At 49.0% G+C, this 21281-nt stretch overlaps 1 pseudogene; it reads left to right on the top strand.

The window, feature by feature from the left end:
- The first annotated feature begins 4353 nt into the window (after positions 1 to 4353).
- Positions 4354 to 21281, top strand: part of LOC125092695 (uncharacterized) — a 37986-nt pseudogene continuing 21058 nt past the window's right edge.

The following is a 21281-nucleotide window of genomic DNA, read 5'->3' as shown; positions in this document are numbered from 1 at the left end:
CGAGCTCCCTGATAATTGAAGTTAAGACAAGGGTCAGGAGGTAGCTAAGGCTGGAGTTTGTGTGCATGCCATCCACCGAATATTGAGTGGCCTCATGCGGCCTTAGAGGTTTCTCCCACTCTGGGATTGGTGTGCAGTTCCAAACAGTTGGGTCTATTCTGGGGATAGGTGTCCAGTTTTATCGCTCAGGGGTCCCCCACACGGAGGGATTCGAGAGCAGAGTTCCACGTATGGATGCCTGAAATCCCAAGCTACAATAAGGGTCAGGTCTTAGTGGCATGTCAGTCCTCAAAACCTGGCTCTGGGGTGAGCTACCCATTGGACTTTTTTGAAAATGGGGCTCAGGCTAAGGGTCACAATGGGTGTTTGTGCCCAGGGCAGCCTACAAAAGTGGGCATGGCCTCAGGGCCAATGCAGGTTTCTTCCCAATCTGAGGGTTTTAGATCGCTCCAAAAGCACAGTCTCCTTCTGGGGGACAGGAGGTGTTCTTTTTGTCACTCAGGGGTCCCCCATATGGAGGGATTCAAGCGGAGGGTGCTGGTTGTGGATGCCTGAAAACCCAACCTAGGGTTAGGAATAGGGCCTAGTGGCATGACAGGTGTGGTCTTCTGGCTCTGGGGCCAGCTGTCCCGGTGGCTGATTAGTGTACGAGACACAGATTGTGTCAGAATTCATATTGATATCCCTGGTAGTGAGCAAAACTGGGGTGGCCTCATGGGCCGTGCATGTTTCCCCTGATCTAGGGGTTTTGTGCAGCTTCATAAGCCACGGTTTCCTTCTGGAGAGCATGGAGAGCCCTGTGGTGAGGCCCTGGAGGCCCCAATCTGGAGTCCTTGCACTCCAGGACTCAAGGAATGAAATTCTAAAATCCAAGCTCGGTGTATGGTTAGGGTCTAGGCATGAATTCACGATCTGCAGATTCTGAGGCAAGCTCCCCAGACTCTGAAGTTAGAGCAAATATCAGGCATTCGGTCAGACCAGACTAGGACTTGGGTCCCCTAGGGCTGTCAAATGTGTGGGTGACCTCTTGCAGCCATGGAGTTTTCTCCTGCTCTGGGGGTTTTGCACAGCTTCAAAGAGCATGGTTTCATTCTCAGGGAGAGGTGGAGTCCTGTTGTATGGCTAGGGGATCCCCATATGGAAGGATTTGAGAGGAGGGCTCTGGGTATGGATACCTAAAACCCAACCTAGGGTTAGCATTAGGCACTAGGGGCATGGCAGGCCAATCTGCCACTCTGGGGCCAGCTACGTGGGTGTCTGACTGGAGGTCAGGGCTAAGGTTGATGGACAGAATGTGTTTTAGGATCCAGGATTAGGTTCCATCAAAGGTTGTGGTCTTTTAGACATGGAGGTTTCTCCAAGTCTGGGGGTTTTGCGCAGCTCCATTGAGCATGGCATCCTTCTGGAGGTAGGCAGAGTCCCATGGTATGGCTCTGGAGTTCTCTATCTGGAGGGCTTGTGATCCAGGACTCTAGGGATGAAAATCTGAAGAGAGCCATGCTAGGGTTAGGGATAGGGCCTAGGGCATGGCAGGCCCCAACTACAGACTCTGAGGTGAGCTCCCATGGATTTCACGTTAAGGCAAGTGTAAGGAGGTCACTCAGGCTGGAGTTTGTGTCCATGCGATCCGCAAAATGGGGGTGTGGCCTCATGGGGCCATGGAATTTTGTCCCGCTCTGGGTGTTTTACGCTGTTACAGAGTTTGGCCTATTCTGGGGGATGGATTGTGTACTGTTTTATATCCCAGGGGTCCCTCATATGGAGGGATTTGAGAGCAGGGTTGCGGGTATGGATGCCTGAAAACCCAACCTATGATAAGGATTAGGTCCTAGTGACATGGCAGTCCTCATACCCTGGCTCTGGGGTGAGCTACACATAGGGCTGTGTTGAAAATGCGGCTCAGGCGAAGGATAACAATGGGTATTTGTGTCCAGGGCGGCCTGCAAAGTGGGCATGGCCTCAGGGCCTACACAGTTTTCTTCCAACTCTGAGGGTTTTGCATAGCTTAAAAAGGCAAAGTTTACTTTGGAGGGCAGTAGAAGTTCTGTTTTGTGGCTAGGGGTCCCCTGTATGGAGGGATTCGTGTGGAGGGCTCTGGGTATGGATGCCTGAAATGCCAGTCTAGGGTTAGGATTAGGGCCTATGGGCATGGCAGTTCTGAACTGCTGGCTTGGGGCCAGCTATCCCTGTGGCTTATTGGAGGACAGGATTCAGGTTGTGTCAGACTGCATAATATTGTCCAGGGTGGAGTATGAAAGTGGGGTGGCATCACGGGCCATGCACATTTCCCCTGATCTAGGGGGTTTGTGCAGCTCCATAACACACGTTTTCCTTCTGGAGGGCATAGAGAGTCCTGTGGGGGTGGATCCAGGGTCCCAAGGCTGGAGGAATTGCATTTCAGGACTCAAGGAATGGAACTCTGAAAACCAAAGCTCAGTGTATGGTTAGGGTGTATGGCATGGATCACAGATCTGCAGATTGTAAGGCAAGCTCCCCAGATTCTGAAGTTAGGGTGAGTCCCAGGCATTCAGTCAAAGCTTACAAGATTTTGCATCCACCTGGGCTACCAAATATGTGGATGGCCTCCTGGATTTGGAATTTTCTCCTGCTGGGGTTGTTGCACAGCTAACAAAAGTATGGTTTCACTGTGGAGGAGACATGGAGTCCTGTTGCATGGCACTTGGGTCCCCATTTGGAAGTATTTGAGAGCAGGTCTGTGGGTGTGGATGCCTGAAAACCCAACGTAGGTTTAGCATTATGGACTAGGGGCATGGAAAGTCTGATCTGCTGACTCTGGGGCCAGGTATGTGGGTGGCTAATTGGACGTTGGGGCTTAGGCTGAGGAACAAAATGTGTATTAGTGTCCTGGGTCAGGTTCTGTAAATCAGGAAGGCCTTGTTGGCCATGCAGGTTTCTCCTAAAGTGGGGGTTTTGTACAGCTCCAAATAGTATGGTTTCTTTCTCGGGGAGAGGGGGAGACCTGCTATATGAATTAGGGGTCCCCATATGGCGGGATTTGAGAGCAGGATTTTGGGAATGGATTCCTAAATACACAGCCTAGGTTTAGTATTAGGGACTAGGGGCTTGGGGGGTCTGATCTGCTGATACTGTGGCCATCCACGTGGGTGGCTGACTGGAGGTCGGTCTGAGGGAGAGAATGTGTATTAGTGTCCTGGGTCAAGTTTTGAAAATCGTAGAGGCCTCATTGGACGTACAGGTTTCTCCTAATCTGGGGTTTGTGTGCAGCTCCAGTGAGCACAGTTTCCTTCTGGAGGGTAGGCAGAGACCCAAGGTGTGGCTCCAGAGTACTCTATCTGGAGGGCCTGTGGGCCAGGCCTCTTGGGATGGAAGTCTGACAACCAAAGCTAGGGTTAGGGTTAGGTGATAGGGCATGGCAGGACCAATCTACAGACGCTGATGCGAGCTCCTTGGCATCTGAGGTGAAGGCGAGTGTCAGGAGGTCTCTCAGCCCTGAGTCTGAGCTTGTGTCCATGCCATCTGCCTAATGTGCGGGTGGCCTCATGGGGCTATGGCATTTTGTTCTGCTCTGGGATTTTTGTGCATGTAAGGGCCTTGTTGGCCAGAGGGAGTCATTTTGTGTTTATGCAGTAAACTTAGATTGACCCCATGCAGTAAACTTAGATTGACCCTGCCCCTCCCAGAGGAACTTACTTGCAAAGCCTAGATATAAGGGCGGGTCAGGCCAGGTGAAGACATCCAATCAGTGGGGTGTGCATATATCTACTAGGGTAAATTAAAATTCAATTGGCCACCCGTGTGTTACCTAGCAGTTTTTTTTTTTTTTTCTGTGTGTGGCAGACATAGCATGACTGTGCAGTTTTCTCTGTGTATTGTAATCTCATTGGCCACCTGTGTATAGCCCCGGTAAACTACCTCTATAAAAGTTACTTTGTGAGGCTGGGAGGGGTCGTGTCTTTGCAAGAGATGGCCCTGACTGGTCAGTTTGATTCTCAATGCTTGGTGCAAAATAAAGCTTTGCTTGACCTTGACTTTGTATCAGTTCCGCTCCTTTGATTACAGACCCTAACTTTGGAGGGGACACCCGGATTTAAACGATGAGAACTGAGCCAGCATTGGAATTTTTGGGAAAAGCCTCCGGAGGTAAGATCACGGGATCCTATCAGTATGTCTGGTTGGATCCTTTATTATGGCGGAGTAGGATTCCACTGTGTTTATTGACCACAATTTCTTTATTCATTCAGCCACTGATGTCATTTAGATTATTTCTTTATTTTCTCTGTTTTAAATTGCTGACATGATGAGTACTGGTGTTTTATGTAAGTATTGAATCACTAAAGATGAAATTGTTTCCACTTCTTGGAGGTGGGTTGGATGAAGGTGAATAAGAGTCATGGGGGCCCAGCACTCGGAAGCTCCATCTGCCACTGCGGCTGTGCCATTCCTCTCAGATGCTTGCAGAGGATGAAGGATGAGGTGGAAACACAGCAGAGTGGTGGTGGCGGGCTGGTGGGAATGTGGAGTCCGAGGGGGTGATAAGACTGATGCATGGCCCTCCTGTCCCACCCACAGGGTATCAGATCATCTACTGCCTGGCCAACAGCAACTCCAGCACGTTCACCACAGTAGAGATGGGTGCCATGGTGAGGTGATTCACAGCAACTGAGCTGGCTCCAGAGTCAGCGTACATCTTCAAACTGATTACCAAGAGGAGGCAGGGCTGGGGGAGCACCTAGAGGCCACTGTCATCACCACTGAGAAGTGAGGTAAGGCCAGAGGCTCAGGTCCACTGTCCTGGTGACACGGGGAGGACAGCTGGGCCCAATTGGGAGCCACAAACTTGCTGGGTCCACAGTTTCCTGGGTCAGAGCTTGCAATGTAGTGTGTCTACACAGCCTGATATTTAACAGACAGTTAGGAATGTAACTGGAGAGGAGGTTGTGTGACTCGATCAGGGTGGATCTGAGTCACCATGTTGGAGGGAGGCTCTCTGAAGCCAGAAGCTTTTTCTCTGATGTCAAAACGACATGACCAGCTGAGCCAGGGGTTCCAAAACACGTTTTCTACCAAGCAATCCTAGGGAGATGTGTCTTCATGGATGCCGCTTCTGTTCCAAGCAGTGGTGAGGTGCTTATTGTTCATTGTCTTGGTTTCTCCTCACCAAATCCTGGGGGACAAGGTGCTCTGGGGCCCAGTTCTATAGAAGATGTGGGGCACAGACAGATTCATTCATTCGCCAGGGACACAGCTGTTGAGGCAGTGATGTGGACACCCTCCACAGACACTGGGTTCCCTGTTCCCACATCAATCTGCTGTGTGTTCCCATATCAGTGAGCCCCTGATATGCTGCCCAGCCTCATTCTGAGATCTGCCTCAGTGGGTTCCCTTCCCAGGGCCAGCCCAACTACTATAGGCCCTTTTTATGCGACCTGACCTTGGAGGGACCACAGGAGTTCCAGCTTAGCTCTGAGAACAGAGCAGGGGTGGACTGGAATGCAGATCAGCCACTGAACCCCCACTCTGAGGCTGCCAGGAGCTTCGGTGGCTTTTAGGGCAGCATGGTGCCTACCGGTTTCTATGCTACAACCAGCCCACATGCATAGTTCCCATAGAGATCTGGCTTCAGAATATGTGGCTCAGGCACTGCATCCCTGTTCTCTCCACATCCAGGGAGAAGGCTGTGCTTTGGCCCTGCTGAGTTCACAGGGTAGCACATGCATAGTAGCTTGACCCAGCCTATCCCAGGAGTGGTGTCAAGGGGAACATATGGCTCATTTACTTCCTGTGTTCTTGAACGGAAAGCCCCATCCATGTCCCCAGAGGTATCTCCCTGGACTTTGGAGTAAAATCAAAACAACAAAATGAAAGTATCCAGGATACATTTGGGCCCATTTCCCTGCAGAGGTACTCTTGGTCTGTGGCTTGCTCATCATTGTCAGATCAGGGATCTTACTGGAGCACAGGTAGGCTGACAACCAGGCCTACTGCAGGGTATCTGGAAATGTTGCTGTGCTGGGAGAAACACATTTGCTCACTACTCAAGTGTTATTTGTGCTATTGTGCTGAATGCTCCTCTGACCCACCTGCGTACTATGAGAGGTTGAGTGAAATGCAATGCCTGGAGTGTAGATTTTTTTGGCTTCTCTATACATCTGTCCCTAGGGGTTATTTGGGCGATGGGGAGGGGATTGTGGAGCAGGTATTTGGGGCTGACGTGCCTTGCTTCAGAGGTGTCCCTGAGGTTGAGCAGGAAGGCAGGACCTGCAATCCTTTCTGGCACCTGGGCCCACGTTGGTCACCACACTGGCTTTGTTGAGGGGAGCACAGGGCCGGCCATCAGAGTCTGTGGCTCCTCAACTGCCTGTTGATGGACTGCACCCAGGGCTCAGGGCACCAGAGCAGAGCCAGAATCGCAGGGCCCAGGCAGATGTTCATAGGAAAGGACTGGAGACAGGGAAGGAGGTGGGCATCAGCCAGCCTCAGGCAGCTGCATCAGCCAGCTAGGTCACTGGAGGGGGCTGAAGCCCGGCTCTGTGCTCTGTGCTGCATTGGAGGGCTGGCATGTCTCAGGGCAAAATGCACACAGCGGGAAGTCTGCCATCACCACAACACTGAAGTAGATGGTGTAGTGTGGAGTGCACTCAGGCACCTGGTTGCGGTGGGCATGTCTCCTCATCCAGTCTCCTTTGAATGCCTAGGTCAGCACCAGGGCTTTGGACGGAGGGAAGCTAGCTAGGGTGTGGGAGTTCTTTCTGAGGAGGCTGGCAGTTGGAATGCTGCCCCGTGGTTGGGGTGGACAGTGAGGGTGGAGACCAAAATAATCAGCTAAGCACTAAGGCTTGGGCTCTGTGCAAGGGGATTCTTGGAAGCACCACAGAAGAAGAGCCCCATCTACATGTCCCTGCAGCTCTTCTCCCCCTGCACAAACCTCGGATGGGTTCAAGGAGGGAGAAAAGGTGGGAAGGACTATATTTGCTCCTTCCACCCCTATGTGGGTTACCTTCTTCCAAAGAGATCTGTCGAAGACATGGAACACAGAGGCCAAATGGCCTGTGGGACCCTAGGAGAGGATTTGCTGTGCAACCAGGGGAGAAAGGGCTAGAACCACCTGACAATGGTGGATGCAAAGGGGGCACTGAACAGTTTTGTGGACCTCAGGCAAGGAGGTGGGCTGCAGGTTTCGCCATCATCCAGGAAGCCTCCATGAACATTGTTGCAAATCCTTTACAACCCCCCCCCCCCGGTTTTCTCCTTGAGAGAAAATTCTAGAAGCAGAACCCTTAGCTCAGAAGACATGAGCATGTTTGTCTAGGAGATATGGAAACTCATGGACATGCCATGCCCTGGGAACCAGGATTCAGGTCTTGTGGCCTCTCTGCTTCCATGTTGATATCTTGCCTTCTGTGTTTGGTGAAAATATATCTCATTAAGCGTGTGTCTGCCGGCCTTTTATCCTTACTCTACCATTAAATGCCTGTGACTGTATACGGTGATGTGTCTCATGGGGTCTTATTGTCTGGTTGTGAGAATTCTCAAACAACTGGGTACGGATTTGCAGAACTCATGGAAAAGCTGCATTCAGGCTGAACAAGAATTAATAACAGGGAACTGAGTGAGTTGAGGAAGGTGAGTCTGCCTTTGTGACTCTTGTTTGAAACATTGCTGGTTCTTTAATGTTTCTTCTTCCAGACTGAGGGAAACTGTATCTGAAAATATCCATGATCTACAGAAATGTAATGAAATATTTCTGTGTAAACAAATGGGAGCTTTTAACTTCTCTCGCTCCCTGAACCCTCATTCAGAAACTCTCAGGGAGAATTCTTTCTTCCAAGGTACTTAGTATAATTGGCATAAGTTCAGCACAAGTGCCTTTTTCTTGTAACAGGACACCGCTGGAAACATTGGTTATTTTACCAAAGGACTGAGTGAAATGTCCAATTTTTATATATAGACATAGATATAGATAGATATAGATATATTCCTGAATATCTAGCTAGCTAGATAGATAAATAGATAGATAGATAGATAGATAGATAGATAGATAGATAGATAGATAGATATAATGTGTATAGACTCAGATAATAACCAGACAATTTTCAGGAATTAAGTATGACTTTGTGGAGGCCCTTGGCAGTAGCAGCTTGACACCTTGATAATACAGTGCCCAGGAACCTTGCCAGATGAGTAGGGAATGTTATTTGTTGGCAGGTATAGAAACCTCAGGATATTTGTGGGACCTCAAGAAGAGGAATCCACCCAATTAGACAGGTATTGCAGTCAAGTCTGATGTGAGTATTGGGCTTGGCTTTGGCCTGGACACACTAGTGAAAGTTCAAACTAGAGATTCCTCATGAAAAGTTCCAGCACAGTAAGGTTTCAAAATCTTATGTATTTTGTAGTAATGGAATGGTCCATTACTATGCCCATCAGGCTTAGTTAGAATAGGTGCTGAGAAACCAAGTGTGCTTCCGGCTGCCTTCTTGCATTAAGAAACCATCCCAAATCCGTTCAACTGAAATATATCACCCATGTGAACTGGCACCCACTGCCACCACTTTCAGGCATTTCTATGCCTCACAATAGGTCTTGCAAAGCTCTGAATCTGTTTAGTTCACAGTCAGGTTTGGGGACCTCACTTTGGAGGCTGGCAGCATTTTCTGATTGGAAAATCCTATCAGAACTATACCCCAAATCATCCCAGAATCCTTGAGAAGCTTGTTGTTGGAGGACTTGCCCTTTGGGTCAGTAGCATAGTCTTTGTTTAGGAGTGAAATAACGTCAATCTCCAAGGTATAGGTTACATTCGTATTGTGTGATGATTAGTTGTTGGAATTTTTAATATCTTTTTTTGAGTTCCAGGGTCCATGAGAGGCATGTCTTAGAAAGGAAAGACCAGAGGCTCATTTAAGCCAAATAACGTTGCAAAAAAAAGAAAGGAAGCAAGACTAACAGAGTCACTCATGTAGAGTAGAAAAGACATTGAGGAGGTAGAGTATATGCACATCTCCTATGGGAGTTCAGTGTCATTGAAGTTATGGGGTAGATGAATGAGAACGCATGTGAAAGGTGAAAGAAGATTCAAGGAGGATTAAGCATCCCTAGGATGTTCATGCAAAATGCATTTGAAATAGGGTTTCTCTAGATCTTCCGTTTGGGTTCTGGGATCAGCAGGAACTTATGTAGACTCTTGTCACTAGTTGGTGATTGACTTCTGGGCCATCTCCTGGCCCACATCCTCCTGCTTGGGCCTGGCATAGATATCATGGAACTCCTGGTGGCCAATTGACCATGCATGTATTATTTGAAGGTCTGCCAGCAGCAATGCTGTCTTTCTCAAATTTCAGGATCCTGTGGTTTTGGCCTCTTTGAGCTTGTGCTCTCTGCTGGAAGGGAGGAGCATGTTTTCAGTTGTGTGACATTGTGTCTTTCCAAGTGTGGGTCCTGAAACCTCAACTAAATGCTCTCCCTGTTTTTACAGGTGGTGCTTTGAGGCTCAGGTGACTTGGCCTTGTTGGCAGGATCCGATGCATCTGGCCTCTGTCTTTTCAGTGCAGATTCAAGTGTAACATGTACAGGAGTGTGACCCCTATCTTCTCCGTAGTAGATGTGCATCACAGTGGTAAGTTGTCTTGGTTCTGAACCTTCCGCCTGGGTTGAGGTTCAGGCCGTGACTTGGGTGTCTTCTTTTGCTGGCTTCTTTCTTTATTCCGGAAGGGAAGATACCCTGTTTTTGTCGATTAAATTGGAGATGTACCCTTGACCAGAATATCTAGAGTTTGTTGCTTGGGGGAAATTACTTAGCGGCACATATGGAGAAGGTTCTGCAATTCTCTGCCCCCCAAAAAATATCTGAGATACAGGTTGCTTCTGTTAGCAGAATCCTGAGTTATTGCAGGGTGATCTTATAAATAGACATTCTCTCCAAAATAGTGTTTTCTGCCAACACATTCTTTTTAAGACCAGTAAACTAGAGTAAAGAATATCAGGCATCTTTACAAATGGATCTCTAGTGGACGGGTTTTTTTTTTTTTTTTTTGGCTTTTTTAGGAGGGGGAGGTGGGAGAGAGAGACAAGACACTGGGCAGGCTCCACACGCTTTTCAGAGCATGACACAGAGCTTGATCTCACAACCCTGAGATCATCACCTCAGCCAAAATCAAGAGGGTCAGTAAGAAGGTCACTCACATAGAGAAGACATGAGGAGGTAGAGTGTTTGTGAAATGCAGCTTTAATAGGATTTCTTCAAGTCTTTTGTTTGGTTCTGGGAGCAGCAGGAAGTTTATTTAATCTCTTGTCACTAGTTGCCAATGGTGATTGACATCTGGATCACGTCTTGTTCTACACACTCCTCCTTTAGTCTGGCATAGACATCATGGAAATCCTGGTAGCCAAGTTTGGAAGTGGAAGTACGGAGTGAGAGACCCTTATGTAGTCTCCACATGCTGTGCAGAGCATGACACTTCAGGGGCTCAATCTGACAACACTGACATCAGGACCTGAGCCAAAATCGAATTGCTCCCTTAACTAAAAGAACCATACAGGCATTCCTGCATGTGCTTTGTGTTTATGGAAGGGAGTGTACGTACACCCTCCTGGTCTATCATCTTCTAAATCAGGGACTATTTCCATATCAGTAGTGGTCTTACACCTTCTCAGCCAAGAGATACATAGCTATTCTTGGTGGTGGAGAAAAGCAGATGGCTACCAAATTCTCATAGTGGGGGAGGTAACCCTCACTGCCTGACTCTGTACAGTAAATTTTTTTTCCTGTCCTGATACACACAGTTCCTCCAAAACAGCAAATTTGTTAAAGATGAAATTAATTTGGCAGCCCATGAGTGGCACAGTTGGTTAAGCATCTGCCTTTGGCTGAGTTCAGGATCCCTGGATCCTGGGGAATCAGGTCCTTCATTGGGCACCCTTCTGAATGTGAAGGCTGCTTCCTCTCTCTCTTCCCTGCTGCCCGACCCAGACTGTTATTGCTCCCTCTCTACCTCTCTTGCTCTCAAATAAGTAAAGAAAATAGAAATATTTCTAAGCATGTAATTAATTTGTAAATCCTTTCCAAATCATGAGGACAATATTAGCAGAATTACGGACACATGAGAGGTATATCACAAACCATGTGTTTGTTAAATCTTATTGCCATTCATCCTTGCTATTTACATGCATCTATAGATTAATGTTTTCGTGAACATACGTCAATCACCTTGTGTTCTAAGATTCTGAGTTAACCCTTCAATTGATGTTCTCATGGATCACAGGCAGTGGATTTATGTGTCAAACTTCCTACCAAGAGACAGTACAGTGTCAGTTGTGAGATTTAGTAAAGGAAAGTCCCCTGTTCTTACTTGGTGCAGTGTGCATGGTTGTGAGACCTGGCCTGTTCAGTGATACTTGCCTTCATGCAAGTACTGATGGATTAGAGCAGATGTGCTTTATTTCTAGCTACTGGTTATGGGAACACTGCATTCAACATCCCTCAGAGCGTGACCCAATTGTATGTGTTTGCAGTGAATAATTCTGTGTCTGAGTTTGTATCTCAATTTCACACTAAGAAATTCCTTGGAAGGTATTTGCCCAGTGATTTTCTGATGTGAGTGTCTGGGAAAGAATCCTCCCACCGTTGTGTTGGGATCAGTGTTTCCTCAGTGTGAGGGTGTCTTTGCTGGCTAAGGAAGATGGGATACCTGAGGACATTCTTTCCTCCTCACACCGGGAGGATTTTCTTCTGTGTGAATCCTCCCAGGTCCTTCACTTGTTGGCTCCATGAGAAATGGGATTCCCACATGGATTTCATCTGATTCAGCAGCAGGAGTGTTACAGGGTGTCCCAATAGGTCCCTGCACCTTTGCTCCTGTGTGAGGGATGACCCACACTCTGAGATGGTAGCAGGATCTCAGGCCTGAGCCCCAGTTGAAGTTTCTCCCACCAGGATACAGCACTAGTGGTTCTCCCCTTGTGAGTTCTCTGGTGTTGGGAAAGGGACAACTTCTGGCAGAAGGCTCTGCCTCAGTGATCAGAGACACAGGGTTTATACTGTGTGATTTCTGTGGTGGTGAGAAAGGTGGGTGCTCTGGGTAAAGGCACGACCCCAGTGATGACAGACACAGGTTTCTCTCCTCTGAGTTGTCTGGTATCTCCAAATGTGGGAGCTGTATCTAACAGCTCTTCCACGTTGACCACATTTGTCGGGGTTCCCACCAGTGTGGATCCTCAGATGGTGGCTAAGGGAGTGGCTGGACTGAATGTTTTCCTTTGAAGATGACATTCAACCAGTTTCTGTCTATGGGAATGTGCCCATGGCCTTGAAGGGACGCATGTTGCTGCGAGCTCTGGTACAGCAATTCCACCACATGTCTTCTACCCCTTGTGAGGTCCTGGGCATGAATAAGAGCAGAGCTCTCTAAATTAAGCGTCTCCCACCTTCGTTACATCACTAAGTTGCCTCTCCAGTGGTTTTGTTGTGTACAGAGGTGAGCACTTCCTAGAATTGTTTCCCCCATGCATATCAAGTCTACTTTCCTCAGAAGGGTGAGTTCTCTAGTGTCTCCTGAGGTTAAAGCCCCAACCAAAGGGTCTTCCAAACTGGGGAGATGTGTGTGTCACAATCCAGGATAAACAAGCTCTGATGTCACTTGAATGGTGACACATGGCTGAAGACTCTTCCACATTGTAAATACAAAATTTGTCTTCCTAGGACAAAACTCACATGGAGTGAGGTGAGGCACGTGATAAATCCTCCTCCTATGCCTCAGCATTGGCCAGGTTCCTGTGCAGTGTGAACCCTCTGCTAATGTCCAGAACAGGACGGGCTGTGGAAGGATTGCTCACTCATGTTCCTCACTTTCTGACCCAAGGTATGAATACCAGCCCCTTCCTTCAGGAATAGTCTCTGCATGCCACTTGTAGTCAGGTGAGGGTTACTTTCCTGAATTCAGATAGATCTCTCTACATGGTAGCCTCACACCCACGTCAAATTCTGATTAAATTTTAGATGTTTTAGTTTCAAAGACTATATCAGTGAGTCGTGTTGAAGCCAGGGACTTTTACAGACTCTCAGGCATTGGCTTGATTTGAGGCCCTTTTCAGCCAAGAAATAAAACTATGCAGATTTCTGGTGGGACAACTGTATGCTCAGTGTCTTGTAAGACAGGAGATTATGGTGAATGCTTAGCTTACCCCACATGCAGCTGTAGTGTGGAAGGCCAGTGTTCATTACCGTGAACTTACTGTTGACTTGCAGAGGAGCAGACCTTTGAGATGAACCTGTGTGGATATCACTTCATCCTTTATAATAGGGAATGTATTGCCCTGAGCTCTTGGGTCTTCTACACAAAGAATGAGTCACAAAACATGACATGAAAAGTACTGAAGTACTGTATGGGGACTAACATAACAGAACAAAAGAAAGAAAGATGGGGAGGGAAGAAGGAATACAAAGAACAAAAAGATAATGAAGGGAAGGAAGGAAGGAAGGAAGGAAGGAAGGAAGCAAGGGAGGGAGGTTTTGAAAAAAGGGAGAAGAGAAACTGGTAGAGAGGCATTAGGGGAGTGAAAAATTTTGAAAGTTGTGAGACAAATATCTGAGAGTTATGAATTGAGCTTCATGAAAAGGAAATTAATGGAGTCATCTACTAAGGAGCAGAAACATGTTATAGGGTATTATAGGAGAACCTATTGACCAGATAAACATGTGAGAAAAAGAAAATGAAGTTGGGATGCTGAGGAGATTAAGATAGGCAAATTCAAATATGTCGAGGACTGAAAGAGGTGCCATGTGACGGTTTCAGGCCACTAATGACAGTAGTGTCCCGTCCTCAGAGGACACAAAATGTGCAGTGGGTTAGTTGGATGGATATGCAAGAGTTGACAGAAATGGGACAGTGTTGCAGGGTTGTTTCCACAGGAGCCTTACAAGAGACAGGACTGATGTAGGAAAGACGTTAGAGTTCAAGGGTGATGGTCAAGAAAGAAGTCTTGAGAAGCCTTTGTTGGCAAAAGATGATTTTTATTAAAGTGCAGTGACATGACCCATGGGTACAAAGTTTTGCTATGCTGGGGTCATGACCGAGGGCTGACTCTCTAGGATGGCGTTGGTAGAGGTCAGGAAAAAAGGAGGTTTTGCAAGAACATTGCAGTATGACAGAGGACACACAGGATACCGGAGGCTTTGCTCTTCTCAAGTGAAGGTGTTTTTTCCTTCTAGGAAGGCATTAATAGGAGGATAGTTGGGAGCTTCCTGGAAGAATGTTACTTTCCTCCTCTCACAAGTCCTTTTTAAGGAACTGCAGGTTTGAATAGAAATTCCAATTTATTGACATTTCCTTCTGCTTCAGCCTCCCTCGGTGTTATGGAGGGGAGGGAGATGTTAAGGCTTCAGGAAACGGAGTTATGGGTCTCTGGAACGTAGCTAGACTCTTGTTAAGCAAGCCTCTTCCTGGAGAAGGATGGTCTCATCTTCTTTTACCTCTTCCTGCTGAATAGGGACGTAGAGCCGTCCCTACCTGAGGGCCATTCCTGGTCAGTTGGGGGCCTCTCTGTGTCAGAGTTGTGAAAAGAAGAGGCTTCTGAGAGCAGGGGAGAACTTGTGACTGGATCTTCCTGAGTGGAAAGGACCACCTGTCCTCTGGAAGTTACTGTAGTGAAGGGTTCCTGGCACCACCTGTAGAGATGGGGGGGGGGGACACAACACAACAGGGTTAGAAGAAGAAAGAGAAGGAGAATCCCCATGAAGAGTCCTTTGATAGTGGGTGAAAACCATTCCCCAGGCCAAGAGTTGAGCCAGTCCTTAAAGAGAGGGATCCTTGGAAGTGTGGATTTGATCAGTGGTATATTTTAGGAACCCAAAAATCTCTCTGAGAGTGGGGAAAGTACCCACAACATTCTGTCTTTAGATTAGTGCAATCTCCACCTTGTGCATCAGTTACAACATCTAAATCCATTGTGTTTTGTAGAACTGCTTTATGTGTTGGCATCATTCCTGTATTTTCACTGAGAAATCCTTTCCGGGATGACATGTAGGTCCTTGACTGTGTACTCAGTAAGGACTTCCCCATGCCACAAGACATCCTCCAGTCCCAAAGAAGGACAAATATGGATGCTAGGTGGCAATGTCAATGAAACAGTGCACACGTGCACCGTTGTTTAAATGGGGAAGGTCGGCTGGGTCGGTGATGGTTTGAAAAATGTGCCCATGTATCAAGGTCCACGCTAAGTGTCCGGTGGCCTCTGGAGCTTGGGGAAACCATGGGCCCAGGTTAGAGCTTCATGGCCATTGGGTCCCAGCTAGGGGGCCTTAACCAATCCTGAGTCTCCTTAAACTACAGTCAAGCTTTCACGGGCTGCTCAGGTTTTGAGGGCCATTCTTGGAATGTGCAATCATTTCAGACCCATGTTGGGTTGGCGGGTTATGGCTTGGGAAGAAGAGCTTTTTCTGTAAATTGCTTCATGGGCATAGAGGACAAGGCAAGCATGTTGGAGTCAGGATAAATGCTTGTAAGATTTTTGCCACTTACAACCAACAAGTGGGCACTAGGATCTCTGCTTTGGGGGCAGACATGTTTGCTGACAGGCTTTGGCCTCAGCAGTCTGAGTTCGACTGATGACAACATATCTGGTTTTTCTTACCCACTTTCCATAAAACTGTTGCCATTGTTAAAGCACCTGTCCTCTGCATTTTCATAGGGGCATCTTCAGTCTGATCGACTTAAGAAACTTTCAATATTTATGAGCCATGGGCATAGAGTGGTCGGGTCCAGGCCTAAGGGTCACTGGGTTTAAAGTTGGGCTAATTTCCATTGTTAGTTCAGGGATATCTGGAAGTGTAAGGGTACTTGATAAATCGGCATCCTATCATGGTTTGGTGGCCTTTGTTCTCTGTGGCACTCTGGAACTGATGCCAAATCCTTAGAGATAGGGGCCATCCCCATATGAATTGGGAGGTTCCTTTTCCCAGGAGGGCAGTTGGATGCTTAGCTAAAGCCTTTGTTTGCCATTGTACCTGAATGGGGTGGATTCTAGGATCAGTAGGACTGGGAGGGAAGAAACCATTCCAAGAAACCCTTTTTATTTTGCGGTCTCGCCTGAAGATCCTCATTAGTAGGAGTCACTGGTAACTGGGAGAAAACTTGCCCGGGAGATAAGGGCCTTCCCAAGTGTACCCTCCACTCCAGTTACAGAGAGAGTGGGTTCCTTCATTGTCTCCATAAGTCCCCAGAGAATCCTGTGGAGTTGTGTATGTTCTCTGTCTTTGAGGGAATGCGTTCCTCATCCCAGTCCCTTCCAATTAGACAAGGTGCTAGTTGAATTCTACAGTCGTGGGGGAATCAGTTGAATGTTCCAGTTGTTGAATTAACCCTGAGCCCATGGGGTCCCAGTATTATCTCCGCAGAATAAGAAGCAAGGGGATTGCCTGTCCATGAGCTAATATGGAAATGTTTCTGAAGGTGACTTCAAGTTGTCTAGCTTAGGTAAGCAACACATATGGAAAGGCCACCAGAGTTAGACTTGAACGTCCACAAAGGTGGGCTTTTGAAGCCTACTTTTCCTCTTCAAAAGAATGCTCCTTTCCAGAGACAGCCAGCTCAGGGCTCACATCTTTGGAAAGCAAGCCCTGCTTTAACCCATGTGGTGCAATTATCAACTTAAGCTTAGCAAGCCTAGTGATCAATCATTGTGATCACTTAGAATCTGCATCACTGGGACTTTTTTGAGGAATCTTTAATCGTTGTCTCTCTAGGCCAGAAGGCAAGGGAAAGGCTTGTCATCAGACATGCCTGTGTTACTGGGTTTGGGCACATTCCTCTTCCTGAGGTCCCCAATATCCCCAAGGTTCCTACACCTGCCAGAGAGTGACATTCTTTACGCTTCTGGTGAGATGGTGGGGAAGTCTGGAACCATGTGGTCAGGCCAAAATTCCCAAGGGGCTTGATGGCTGCAGGTTTTCCGAAAGTCAGTCTTAGTTCCTTAAAGCCCTTTGGTCCCATCTGCGTCTCTGTGTAGCTCTCTCCATAGGACAGTTGCGTCCAAGCCCTGGTCAAATCATCCATGTTTCCAATGATGCCCCGTTACAGGGAGAAGAGATTCTTATTGAATGTAGGGAGATAGATAGGTTTGCCTTGGGAGAAGAAATGCTTCCTGAGGCCTTTGGACTTGGACGGTTCAGGGAGAGCAAAATGTGAAATGCTTTAACGTGCTTCCAAAGGAATGTTGGTGATTGCTGCTCTGAACATTGGGGTGCAGACGGCCCTTCTTTTCACTACATCTGTATCTTTGGGGTCAATGACCAGTAGTGCAATTGTAGCGTCATAGGGAAGCTCTATTTTTAATTTCTTAAGGAATCTCCACACTGTTCACCAAACTGGCTGCACTAACTTGTATTCCCACCAAAGGAATGTTGGATCCCATTTCTGTATGCCCGAGGTGTCTAGCATTGCCATCCTTGAAGCCCAAGCTTTCTCCGAGGTGCAGCATGGTGATTGGGGCCCCAGTTCCTCTGCCATGGTGTCTGGGTGCTGCAGAGGTCGAGCTCCGATTAGGGACAGCCTCTCATCCCTACACCTGCTGCTGCTGCAAAACACACAGGCTGAGGAGGGCCTGTTTTGTGGGGCCACTGCCACTGTTGAGCCCAGCATTGGTCATGTTCCTCTGCATGGAGGCGACAGGGGCAGTTCAGGGGAAGCACCCTAAGGGAATTCAGCTGGGGTGGCTGCTGCCCCTCAGGTCGATTCCAGGGTGGTCAAGGGGCCCTGACAGTCCTGCTTCTTCCTACATCTGCCATGCTCTGCATGGTTACTGGGGACTGGAGGGACAGCGGGAGGAAGAGCAGCCCCTGCAGCAGATGGGCAAAGACGAGAAGGCTGCTGTGCCCCCCGGTCCCAGGTGGGCTCAGTCTCACCAGACAATGGACTGTTGTAGGCCCAGATTGTTGTCTCCTGCTCTAAGTGTCAGTCATTAGCAAGGCCTGGGCAGACAACTCTGGGTGTGGTGGCCGGATCAGAGGGTCCTGTTTTCTTATCCTCGGCATTCCAGTGCCTTCTTCTGGTGGACTGCATAGAAGTCTTCATTTTGTTTGGCTTGCGGAGGTCAGGTGCAAAAGAGCCGTTCCTGCCGGCGTGTTTCCTTATGTTTTCATCCCGAGTCTTCCTTCGGGGCCAAATCGAAACCTCAAGTGGGGCCCCAGGGCGCTTCTGGCTCCATATGTCTGAGCACTTCTGGAGACTCTTGTGCCTCGGGGTCATGGGCAGACTCTGGTGCAGCTGTTGAGACAGAAGGTGAAGTGGTATGAGATAGAGAGTGGCATGGGGCCTGGGGCAAATCTTACCAGAGGCCTATGGGGTTCTGTGAGATGTGTCTTCTGAGGTGTTGAGATAGAGGTTTCCCTACAGGATCCATCTGTGAGATGAAGAAAGGGAAGTTTCCCTTGGGCCCCCTGGGGCTGAATGAAGGCTACAGTCCCAGGACACTCAGGCCCCTTTCCTGACCGTCCTCCTCCATGATAGCGGGGTCCTCTTCCTGACGGCTGTCCATTCCCCAGCTCTGTGAGAGCCCTCGAAATGCCCTTCTCTGTGGTGTAGCCTTTGCCCACACAAATGTTGCAGGTGGTGTGGAAGAGCTGGCGTGCTCCCGACTCCCATGGTAAGGGAGTTTGCACAGTCCCCACGCTATGTTCAGGTAGTGGGAGAGGTGGGAGCAGTCAGGGTGGCCTTTCCCTGATTGGTCTTCCCTGTGGATTGAGGGATTGAGGAGAGTCTCTAGAATATCAAACTGACATAGAGAAATGGTCCATGAGGGGACCCACTACCTCGACGAGGTGTCTTGGAGGCTCGGGGGACTGGAGGTGTTGGTCAGGTCCTATGGCAGTGTCTGGTGTACGTGACTCAGCTGGAGACCAGGGTCTAATCTGTGCCCACAGGGATGCAACGCTGGGATGTGTGAGCTGTCCTTCTCCTATGAGACCAGGGACCTGTATTTTTGCTTGTTTCTCAGGTGCCTGAAGTGGGAAATGAGGAAATGAACAACTAGTGTTGTTTGGGAGCAAGCCAAATGCTGGTTTTTGCAGTGTGGGTTGGCAAGGCTTGAGCCGTGCAGCGTGAGAGGTCAATGGGGGCATAGGTCCCTTTTCCAGAAGAGCAGAGTGCATGGACTGCCTGGGTCCAGCCCCTCCAGGCAGCCAGTGCCCTCCCTCCAAGTTCAGTGATGCCTGGACAACACGGCACAACCACCACGGGGAGTTGCACGGATCAGGTGGAGGTTCCTGGTTGGATGTTCTCAGGGTTTTCTAGTGCCTGCAGGGACTGTGACCTTCCTCTCATCTCCTCTTTGTGGTCAGAGGCTAGGGTAGCACCCTGGGTTTTGTGTGGTTTCCCAAGGTGCCCACAACAAAGTCAGGGCAGCGAGGGAGAGCATGTGTCCATGTTTGCCTGCCATTTTTCCTGCCCAACTCAAACCATTCCCAAGTCCTTCTCTTCTGCTTCCCTTGTTGTTTCTGTCAAGTCCACCAAAGGGAAGCTTCTAGAGAGCTGAAAGCAAGAGCAGAATTGGACAGGAGCACAGACTCCCAGGCTGCAGAGAACCAAGTGGGGACACCCAGCCCTAGCCTCCCTTCCTGAGGCCCCTCTAACAGGGTGAGATGTGCCCTGCCAACTCCAGTCCTACTCCCTTCTCTGCTCTCCAGGGCTGCTTCCCAGACTCAGTGGTGAGCAGTTAGGGTGAAGCTAGGAAATGGCTGAGGAAGTCTACCCAAGGATTTCATGCAGTAGTTCAGATGCAAAGCCTTAGTGCCTGCTTGAGACTAGGGCCTCCAGGGTGGGTGTTGCCAGAGCAAGGAAATGGGAATACCTCGGAGGAGGGGCTTATGGATAGATGAGAGAGGAAGCCCAAGGGATGGAGTTGGAAATGAATTACAGGCGCAGTGTGGCTCCTTTTTTCAGAATTGTCGCTTTCCATGGAATCCTCCTTTGGGTCAGAGAGCAGCGAGGATGCTGGGGTGGCCATGAGAGAGGACAAAGGGGAGTTAGTGGAGCTGATGACCTCTGGCCTGCTGCTCTGGGGATGATGGGCTCTGCCCTCAGTTGGGTGGGGCCCTAGCTTTGAGTCCTCCCTGGCCTTCCTTGCTTGATCTCCACAGGGTGCAGGTCAGTCTCCGGTTACCCACCTGCTCTTCCCACCTCCGGTTCTCGCCAAAACCCGGAAGCCCGTCTGTGTGATCCTTTCTCTCCTGGAGGCTGTCACCGTCCCTAAGACAGCCTCTGCAGGACTTTGCCTTCCTCTGTCCTTGTTCCTCTCCCTCCCTGCTCCCCTTCCTCCTCCTCCTCCCCTAGTGATGCTCCATGTCCTTCCCCTGCCAAACTCCACCAGTAACATTATTGTCCAAGAGGGGGCAACCAAGGAAAGAGAGGAGATATCCTGGCACCCACAGAATCAACCCTCGATCCCCCTGTGCTGGGGCCAGCTGTCATGGGTCTGGGATTGCTGCGGAGCTGCAGGGAGAGATGGCCCACCACCTCCCCATAGCCCATGTCTGCCCAGTGACTGAGATGACCTTCCCAGGGACATGTTTCAGGCTCATACAACGCTCTATAGTTCCATAAGTGTTACAGAGGTTGAATGGAGATGGGAGCACAGGAAATTCTCCAGGTGCCCTCAGCTGTTCAGGGCAGCCCTGGAAAATGTCCAGTGTTGTGGTCACTGAAACCCAGGATTCCTGCCAGTGCTTCTGCTGAGGTTTGTAGGGAATGAATGGGGCAGGGGTGTGTGTAGGGTCCTGGGCAGGCCTGAGGAACGTTTGAAGTTTGGGCGTGACTAGTGAGTGAGGGGCAGGGACAGGGATGTGTGCCAGAGAGGTGGGTATGTGAGAGGAGCTGTGACTGCCTGCCTCTGCTCCCAAGAGTCTCTGTGCTATACCTAGATGACAACTGGTGAGAGGTAGAGTGGACCTGGGACAGCAAGTGTGTGAAGCAGGTCCATCAGCCCCTTCACACAGGACTGGGGGACCCTGAGACACAAAAGGGGGTCTCCAGGGCAGCTGCATTGGGGCATCGGTCACTTGGGAACACGTCCACAGTGCAGATTTGGCTGTTTTTTGTAGGCTGGCAGAAGCTAAGGGACACGGGAGCTTGTGTATTGAACCTAGGTGAAGTATGCTTTGCCTTCTCCAGCTGTCGGAGTCCCCTTGAAAGTACAGCAGCTTGGACAGAACCAGGAAGGTTTGCTAGTGGACATTATGAGGGCAAGAGTTTACCTGTCTTCCATCTCCTGGCTCACACCAGAATGTAGTGTCCTGGTTCTCTTGCACAGGA

Source organism: Lutra lutra, unplaced genomic scaffold, assembly GCF_902655055.1.
Source record: "Lutra lutra unplaced genomic scaffold, mLutLut1.2, whole genome shotgun sequence".
NCBI classification, from domain to species: Eukaryota; Metazoa; Chordata; class Mammalia; order Carnivora; family Mustelidae; genus Lutra; species Lutra lutra.
Note: the sequence above shows the minus strand (reverse complement) of the source record. Positions and strands in the feature narration are given on the sequence as shown.